Here is a 9,780-nt window from a genome sequence, read left to right as displayed (position 1 = left end):
AGTTTCAGGTAGCCTTCCACAAGCTTCACACAATAAGTTGGGTGAATTTTCGCCAATTCCTCCTGACAGAGCTGGTGTAACTGAGTCAGGTTTGTAGGCCTCCTTGCTCGCACACGCTTTTTCAGTTCTGCCAACAAATTGTCCATGGGATTGAGTTCAGGGCTTTGTGATGGCCACTCCAATTCCTTGACTTTGTTGTCCTGAAGCCATTTTGCCACAACTTTGGAGGTACAGTGAGGGGGAAAAGTATTTGATCCCCTGCTGATTTTGTATGTTTGCCCACTTACAAAGAAATGATCAGTCTATAATTTTAATAGTAGGTTTATTTGAACAGTGAGAGACAGAATAACAACAACAAAAATAGAGAAAAACGCATGTCAAAAATGTTATAAAATGATTTGCATTTTAATGAGGGAGATAAGTATATGACCCCTCTGCAAAACATGACTTAGTACTTGGTGGCAAAACCCTTGTTGGCAATCACAGAGGTCAGACGTTTCTTGTAGTTGGCCACCAGGTTTGCACACATCTCAGGAGGGATTTTGTCCCACTCCTCTTTGCAGATCTTCTCCAAGTCATTAAGGTTTCGAGGCTGACGTGTGGCAACTCAAACCCTCCACAGATTTTCTATGGGATTAAGGTCTGGAGACTGGCTAGGCCACTCCAGGACCTTAATGTGCTTCTTCTTGAGCCACTCCTTTGTTGCCTTGGCCGTGTGTTTTGGGTCATTGTCATGCTGGAATACCCATCCACGACCCATTTTCAATACACTGGCTGAGGGAAGGAGGTTCTCACCCAAGATTTGACGGTACATGGCCCCGTCCATCGTCCCTTTGATGCGGTGAAGATGTCCTGTCCCCTTAACAGAAAAACACCCCCAAAGCATAATGTTTCCACCTCCATGTTTGATGGTGGAGATGGTGTTCTTGGGGTCATAGGCAGCATTCCTCCTCCTCCAAACACGGCGATTTGAGTTGATGTCAAGGAGCTCCATTTTGGTCTCATCTGACCACAACACTTTCACCAGTTGTCCTCTGAGTCATTCAGATGTTCATTGGCAAACATCAGATGGGCATGTATATGTATTCTTGAGCAGGGGGGACCTTGCGGGCGCTGCAGGATTTCAGTCCTTCACGGCGTAGTGTGTTACCAATTGTTTTCTTGGTGACTATGGTCCCAGCTGCCTTGAGATCATTGACAAGATCCTCCCGTGTAGTTCTGGGCTGATTCCTCACCGTTCTCATGATCATTGCAACTCCACGAGGTGAGATCTTGCATGGAGCCCAGGCCGAGAGATATTGACAGTTCTTTTGTGTTTCTTCCATTTGCGAATAATCGCACCAAATGTTGTCACCTTCTCACCAAGCTGCTTAGCGATGGTCTTGTAGCCCATTCCAGCCTTATGTAGGTCTACAATCTTGTCCCTGACATCCTTGGAGAGCTCTTTGGTCTTGGCCATGGTGGAGAGTTTGGAATCTGATTGATTGATTGCTTCTGTGGACAGGCGTCTTTTATACAGGTAACAAACTGATATTAGGAGCACTCCCTTTAAGAGTGTGCTCCTAATCTCAGCTTGTTACCTGTACAAAAGACACCTGGGAGCCAGAAATCTTTCTGATTGAGAGGGGGTCAAATACTTATTTCCCTCATTAAAATGCAAATCAATTTATAACATTTCTGACATGCGTTTTTCTGGATTTTTTGTTGTTATTCTGTCTCTCACTGTTCAAATAAACCTACCATTAAAATTATAGACTTATCATTTCTTTGTCAGTGGGCAAACGTACAAAATCAGCAAGGGATCAAATACTTTTTTCCCCTCACTGTAATAACATTATTCATGAATCATTGACTGAATTAGAAGAAAATGCAAATTAGAACTAATGAATAATTAAATGACCATTAAAAGTAAATGTGTGGGCATGGATCTGTTTTATAGGTAATTTAATCTGTGTGATTAGGAAATATAGTGGAAATAACTTTATTCCTTAGGATATATTCCCCATACTGCTTGCTTTGCAAATGATCCTCCCTAGTCACCAGCAAAATAAAAACTTTACGGAGGGGTGCATATTGGGATTAGGTTAACATATGCAGTAAAACCTATTCAGCTCAATCGTGACAATCCAGCAAAAACCAGCCAAGCCAAAAATCACATACAATATGGCTCTCTGAATGTGGAGATACCAGACCGAGAGTGTGTGCGTGTGTTTTTGTTGTTGTTGTTGTGTACCTGTTGCTATACCTGGCTGTATTGTCTGGATTCATTCAGCCGTTTTTCACACCTCCAGCTGTGTAGACGTGACAGCCCAACACAAGGTCAATTGGTGTCACTGGTGTCACTGGTCTTCTAGTGTATAACCAGTCAGTCAAACTCAATTCCCTGAGTCCTGATGGCTGGGTGATGTAATGATGGGGTTGGCTAAAGCCTCTGTTCCTAATGATTAACCTGTCCCATCCACTGAAATGTGATTTAACTACAACCATTATGTGAGTTATACCCTGTATTAGGTAACCTATCTACTGGGCTCAATATTTGGAATGACTAAAAGTAAATGATACTGAGGACTGAGAGTCTGCAACCCACTGAACATTGCTGGAACAACGACCGACTATTGGACACAGTAAAATGTTCTAGGATAAAAAAGAAGATTGTATCATATTGGCAATATTGGCTATTGCCAATATGGGGAATTTGTATGAGAAAAAGGTTAATGATTCTCCTGGCCCAACGTGAGGACACAATCAAACGCATACACTGCCATTGTTGTCATTCTCATGGCTCACAGAACATACAGTTGAAGTCGGAAGTTGACATACACTTAGGTTGGAGTCATTAAAACTCGTTTTTCAACCACTCCACAAATTTCTTGTTAACAAACTATAGTTTTGGCAAGTCGGTTAGGACATCTACTTTGTGCATGACACAAGTAATTTTTCCAACAATTGTTTACAGACAGATTATTTCACTTATGTATCACAATTCCAGTCGGTCAGAACTTTACATACACGAAGTTGACTGTGCCTTTAAACAGCTTGGAAAATTCCAGAAAATAATGTAATGGCTTTAGAAGCTTCTGATAGGCTAATTGACATCATTTGATTCAATTGGAGGTGTGCCTGTGGATGTATTTCAAGGCCTACCTTCAAACTCACTGCCTCTTCGCTTGACATCATGGGAAAATCAAAAGAAATCAGCCAAGACCTCAGAAAATAAATTGTAGATCTCATAAGTCTGGTTGATCCTTGGGAGCAATTTCCAAACGCCTGAAAGTACCACGTTCATCTGTTCAAACAATAGTACGCAAGTATAAACACCATGGGTCCACGCAGCTGTCATACCGCTCAGGAAGGAGACGCGTTCTGTCTCCTTGAGATGAACGTACTTTGGTGCGAAAACAATAGAATAGCAAATGAAATCCCAGAACAACAGCAAAGGACATTGTGAAGATGCTGGAGAAAACAGGTACAAAAGTATCAGTATGCACAGTAAAACGGGTCCTATATCGACATAACCTGAAAGGCCGCTCAGCAAGCACAAAGCCACTGCTCCAAAACCGCCATAAAAAAGCCAGACTACGGTTTGCAACTGCACATGGGGACAAAGATCGTACTTTTTGGAGAAGTGTCGTCTGGTCTGATGAAACGAAAAAGGGGGAGGCTTGCAAGCCGAAGAACACCATCCCAACCGTGAAGCACAGGGGTGGCAGCATCATGTTGTGGGGGTGCTTTGCTGCAGGAGGGACTGGTGCACTTCACAAAATAGATTTCAGCTTTTATTTCTTTCATCACATTCCCACTGGGTCAGAAGTTTACATACATTCAATTATTAGCCTTCCCTGTAGCTCAGTTGGTAGAGCATGGTGTTTGCAACGCCAGGGTTGTGGGTTTGATTCCCACGGGGGGCCAGCACAGAAAAAAAAATTATGAAATGAAATGTATGCATTCACTACTGTAAGTCGCTCTGGATAAGAGTGTCTGCTAAATGACTAAAATGTTTTTTTTAAATGTAAAAATGTATTATTTGGTAGCATTGCCTTTAAATTGATTAACTTGGGTCAAAAGTTTCAGGTAGCCTTCCACAAGCTTCACACAATAAGTTGGGTGAATTTTCGCCAATTCCTCCTGACAGAGCTGGTGTAACTGAGTCAGGTTTGTAGGCCTCCTTGCTCGCACACGCTTTTTCAGTTCTGCCAACAAATTGTCCATGGGATTGAGTTCAGGGCTTTGTGATGGCCACTCCAATTCCTTGACTTTGTTGTCCTGAAGCCATTTTGCCACAACTTTGGAGGTACAGTGAGGGGGGAAAGTATTTGATCCCCTGCTGATTTTGTATGTTTGCCCACTTACAAAGAAATGATCAGTCTATAATTTTAATAGTAGGTTTATTTGAACAGTGAGAGACAGAATAACAACAACAAAAATAGAGAAAAACGCATGTCAAAAATGTTATAAAATGATTTGCATTTTAATGAGGGAGATAAGTATATGACCCCTCTGCAAAACATGACTTAGTACTTGGTGGCAAAACCCTTGTTGGCAATCACAGAGGTCAGACGTTTCTTGTAGTTGGCCACCAGGTTTGCACACATCTCAGGAGGGATTTTGTCCCACTCCTCTTTGCAGATCTTCTCCAAGTCATTAAGGTTTCGAGGCTGACGTGTGGCAACTCAAACCCTCCACAGATTTTCTATGGGATTAAGGTCTGGAGACTGGCTAGGCCACTCCAGGACCTTAATGTGCTTCTTCTTGAGCCACTCCTTTGTTGCCTTGGCCGTGTGTTTTGGGTCATTGTCATGCTGGAATACCCATCCACGACCCATTTTCAATACACTGGCTGAGGGAAGGAGGTTCTCACCCAAGATTTGACGGTACATGGCCCCGTCCATCGTCCCTTTGATGCGGTGAAGATGTCCTGTCCCCTTAACAGAAAAACACCCCCAAAGCATAATGTTTCCACCTCCATGTTTGATGGTGGAGATGGTGTTCTTGGGGTCATAGGCAGCATTCCTCCTCCTCCAAACACGGCGATTTGAGTTGATGTCAAGGAGCTCCATTTTGGTCTCATCTGACCACAACACTTTCACCAGTTGTCCTCTGAGTCATTCAGATGTTCATTGGCAAACATCAGATGGGCATGTATATGTATTCTTGAGCAGGGGGACCTTGCGGGCGCTGCAGGATTTCAGTCCTTCACGGCGTAGTGTGTTACCAATTGTTTTCTTGGTGACTATGGTCCCAGCTGCCTTGAGATCATTGACAAGATCCTCCCGTGTAGTTCTGGGCTGATTCCTCACCGTTCTCATGATCATTGCAACTCCACGAGGTGAGATCTTGCATGGAGCCCAGGCCGAGAGATATTGACAGTTCTTTTGTGTTTCTTCCATTTGCGAATAATCGCACCAAATGTTGTCACCTTCTCACCAAGCTGCTTAGCGATGGTCTTGTAGCCCATTCCAGCCTTATGTAGGTCTACAATCTTGTCCCTGACATCCTTGGAGAGCTCTTTGGTCTTGGCCATGGTGGAGAGTTTGGAATCTGATTGATTGATTGCTTCTGTGGACAGGTGTCTTTTTACAGGTAACAAGCTGCGGTTAGGAGCACTCCCTTTAAGAGTGTGCTCCTAATCTCAGCTTGTTACCTGTATAAAAGACACCTGGGAGCCAGAAATCTTTCTGATTGAGAGGGGGTCAAATACTTATTTCCCTCATTAAAATGCAAATCAATTTATAACATTTCTGACATGCGTTTTTCTGGATATTTTTGTTGTTATTCTGTCTCTCACTGTTCAAATAAACCTACCATTAAAATTATAGACTTATCCTTTCTTTGTCAGTGGGCAAACCTACAAAATCAGCAAGGGATCAAATACTTCCCCCCCCCCCCCCACTGTATGCTTGGGGTCATTTTCCATTTGGAAGACCCATTTGTGACCAAGCTTTAACTTCCTGACTGATGTCTTGAGATGTTGATTCAATATATCCACATCATTTTATTTCCTCTTGATGCCATCTATTTTGTGAAGTGCACCAGTCCCTCCTGCAGCAAAGCACCCCCACAACATGATGCTGCCACCCCTATGCTTCACGGTTGGGATGGTGTTCTTCGGCTTGCAAGCCTCCCCCTTTTTCCTCCAAACATAACGATGGTCATTATGGCCAAACAGTTCTATTTTCGTTTAGGCCTTGAAATACATCCACAGGTACACCTCCAATTGACTCAAATGATGTCAATTAGCCTATCAGAAGCTTCTAAAGCCATGCCATAATTTCCTGGAATTTTCCAAGCTGTTTAAAGGCACAGTCAACATGGTGTATGTAAACTTCTGACCCACTGGAATTGTGATACAGTGAATTATACATGAAATAATCTGTCTGTAAACAATTGTTGGGAAAATTACTTGTGTCATGCACAAAGTTGATGTCCTATCCGACTTGCCAAAACTATAGTTTGTTAATAACAAGAAATTTGTGGAATGGTTGAAAAACGAGTTTTAATGACTCCAACCTAAGTGTATGGAAACTTCTGACTTCAACTGTATGTGACAGAGGGGACAGTTAAGGAGCTTTTACTAGCACAAGCAGAAATTAAGTCATTTGATGCCCAATCGAAAGCAAATTAGTTGCAACAGCAGCTCCAAATGGGAGGGGTAGCAGGCCTAAAGTGGGTTGCACAGACCTATGATGGTGCAGCTGTCATGAGTGGGTCCAAAGGAGGTGTGCAAGCACATTTCAGAGTGCTGCATCCGGAGGCAATTTATGTACATTGCTATGCTCATGAGTTTAATTTGGTATTGTGTCATACTTGCAGGGCTATTCCGGAGGCTGCTGAGTTTTTCAATTTCTTGGAGAATGTGTTTTTGTTTTTCAGTTTATCCCTAGTTAACCACCACAAGTTCAAACTTGGAATAGCATCAGCTGAACTTGTACAGTTCTCAAACACTCGCTGGGCGTGCCAGCTGCGGTCCATGAATGCAGTCCTGGACACTTTAACTGCTCTATTTGATTGTCTATCTGCCATTGGATCCCCCATGGCTGTTGGTCTGAGAGCAAAGCTTCATAAGTTCTCCACCATGTATTTGCTACTGATGTTTCAGTGCCTTCTTTCTATAACTGAGGTACTACATAAGTTCCTCCAGAAAGAGACTGTAGGCCTGGCAGAAGCTTGTTCTGGCAAACAAGCTGTATGTGACACACTGATAGGCAAATGCACAGATGCATTTGCCCTAGAACTTTATGACAGAACCACAAGCACTCTTTGAAATTCACAATATTCCAGAGGAAGAAATAGCAAACAAAGGACAATGGTAGATTTTGTGGTGGAGACCTCCTTGGGTTTAGGTACAGAATTGTCATGTTCCCAAACAATGAAAACAGAGTTGTTGCTCCCCTGCATGGACAAGATGTATTCTCGACTGTAGATGCAGGTCTGATCAAAGGCATACAGGCATTTTAACCCAACTCAAAAAACTTCCTTGATACATCATGCTTAACTGAGTTTGCCAAGCACTACAGTATTGAGGTTAAAACAGAAGAGATGTTGGTGGCCGGAAACTTTCTTGCCCGGAAAAGAGAGGCTGGATGTGCTTGCTGTGCATAACCTCCTGGATGATGATAAGTTTCCTTCTCTGAAGAAATCATTCAGGTTGCCCTCACAATTCCTGTGAGCAGCTGCTCCTGTGAAAGGTCCCTTAGTGCACTGCGCCAGATGCACTCCTGGTTGCGTAAGACAATGGGTCAGAAAAGCCTGCAAGTCTTGCAGCCATGTCCATTGAGGGTGAAGTGTTTGGGCCACTAAGCCACAATAGTGTCATTGACCACTTTGCAACCTTTAAAAATAGGAGGTACACTTTGATGCGTCCACCCACAAAATAAGCATCAAAAGAGAGAAGCAGGAGGAGCAGTTCCTTAATATAGGTTCTAATATTTGTTTGGGATCTTACTTTTTGATCAGATTTTATTCCTAATTATTTTTCAGTTTTTTTATTTTATTTAGCTCATTAGTTGAATTTAGTTCTGCCCCTTTGTGGATGATACAGTTTTTTTCTAATGATATAACATGACCTGAACCTTTCTCTCTCTCCTCTCCTCTCTCTCTCTCAAAATAAAATCCCTAAGTATTTTGGCTACATAGTACAGCCATTTTTGTGCCTTTTGTTGTTGGATGGATGGGGACAGAGTGGACTTCTTTGGAGAGAATTTAAGTAAGTCATATTAGATCAGTGTCTAACACAATGTAACGTCTGCTTCCAACTCACACTCTCAAACACATAGATCCTCTGAAGGCAGCTCACTCTCCAGATCCCAATCACCTGAATTCTGATCACGTGTTCACACACCTGTATATCATTATAACACACTATTCATTTCCGTTCTTTGCACCACATCATTGTGAGGTATTGTTTGTTTTGTGACACACTTCTATTCAGAGCTCTGTTTTTCCCGTAATTTAATCCTCCCGTGTATGATAGTTTTGGCCTGCCTCACTAACGACACCTTTTGCCTATTCCCTGCCTGTACTTTAGCCTATTGGATTTCCTGTTATCAACCTATTGCCTGATCTCCTGGATGACATTACTAGCGTTTTCCCTGTCTGTACTGTTACCTTTTTGGACCCCTGTGTATGACCTTCTGTCTGCCCCTGGACCTAGCTACCTGCCTCCTCCTGTGGTCCTTTACCAATAAACACTTCCTGCACCCTGCACTTGAAACCAGCTCTCTGTCTCCCATCGTGTTCATTACACAGAAACTATGAGACAGGTATACTTTTATCAAACCTTGACCAAAAATAATCTTATTTTGATAGATTTTACACCCGTTGTTACTTTCAAAATATATGATGAAAATACGTTTTGGGGCTTTAAAACAAATCCTGGGGGAGTATGCCCTGTCCCCCTTAAAAGAGGCTTAGCCCCCCTATCCATGAATCTCTAGTGACATCTCTGCTTTGCAATAACATGGAAATTGAAATAAACAAGGAAGTTTAATTGTGGGCAACATGAGACCAAAAGGAAGCAGTCATTGGCCCAGTGGCCTAATGGATAAGGCATCAGCCTCCGGAGCTGGGGATTGTGGGTTCAAGTCCCACCTGGGTCTTTTGAAATCAGCTTGTTTTTATCCATAGAAAATGGTGCCAACGGAGATGGCAGCATCACGACTAGCTCTTCGAAAACTTTGCCGTATTTCGTTTTTTTATGTACTATTTTTTACAATATTAGCCGGGAAGAACTATTGGACATTAGAGCGGCAGTAACTCACCAGAACTACCAGCATTACGATCAGTAATACGACTTCCCTGGAGCAGATCCTTTGTTCACTCTCCCCAGAGCAGTTGAACTTATTGCAGAGGCCGACCCAAAACATCGCCGGCGGAGGAGAGGCACTCGAGGCGGCCTGCTGGTTCGACTTAGGAGGCGCGCACACCATCCACCGCTTCCGTCTTTGGATAACAAAGTTGATGAGCTTAGAGCAAGGATTTCTTTTACAGAGAGACATCGGGGCCTGTAACATACTTTGTTTCACAGAAACATGGCTCTCTCAGAATACTCTGTCAGAGACGATAAAGCCAGAAGGATTCTCAGTACATTGCGCAGACAGGAATAAATATCTCTCCAGGAAGCAGAAGGGCGGAGGGGTGTGTTTCCTGTTTAACAACTCATGGTGTAATTCTAGGAACATACAGGAACTCAAGTCCTTTTGTTCACCCAACCTAGAATATCTCACAATTAAATGCCGACTATATTATCTCCCAAGAGAATTCTCCTCCGTCATTGCCACGGCC

General features: G+C 42.9%; 1 non-coding gene across 1 annotated transcript; it reads left to right on the top strand.

Annotated features, from left to right (window-relative positions):
* Nucleotides 1–9,022: 9,022 nt before the first annotated feature.
* trnar-ccg (transfer RNA arginine (anticodon CCG)) lies at nt 9,023–9,095 on the top strand. Its single transcript has one exon. It is a non-coding gene; the product is annotated as a tRNA-Arg (tRNA).
* The last annotated feature ends 685 nt before the right edge of the window (nt 9,096–9,780 follow it).

Source organism: Salmo salar, chromosome ssa19, assembly GCF_905237065.1.
Source record: "Salmo salar chromosome ssa19, Ssal_v3.1, whole genome shotgun sequence".
Classification (NCBI taxonomy): domain Eukaryota; kingdom Metazoa; phylum Chordata; class Actinopteri; order Salmoniformes; family Salmonidae; genus Salmo; species Salmo salar.
This window is presented reverse-complemented; position numbering and strand designations above follow the sequence as displayed.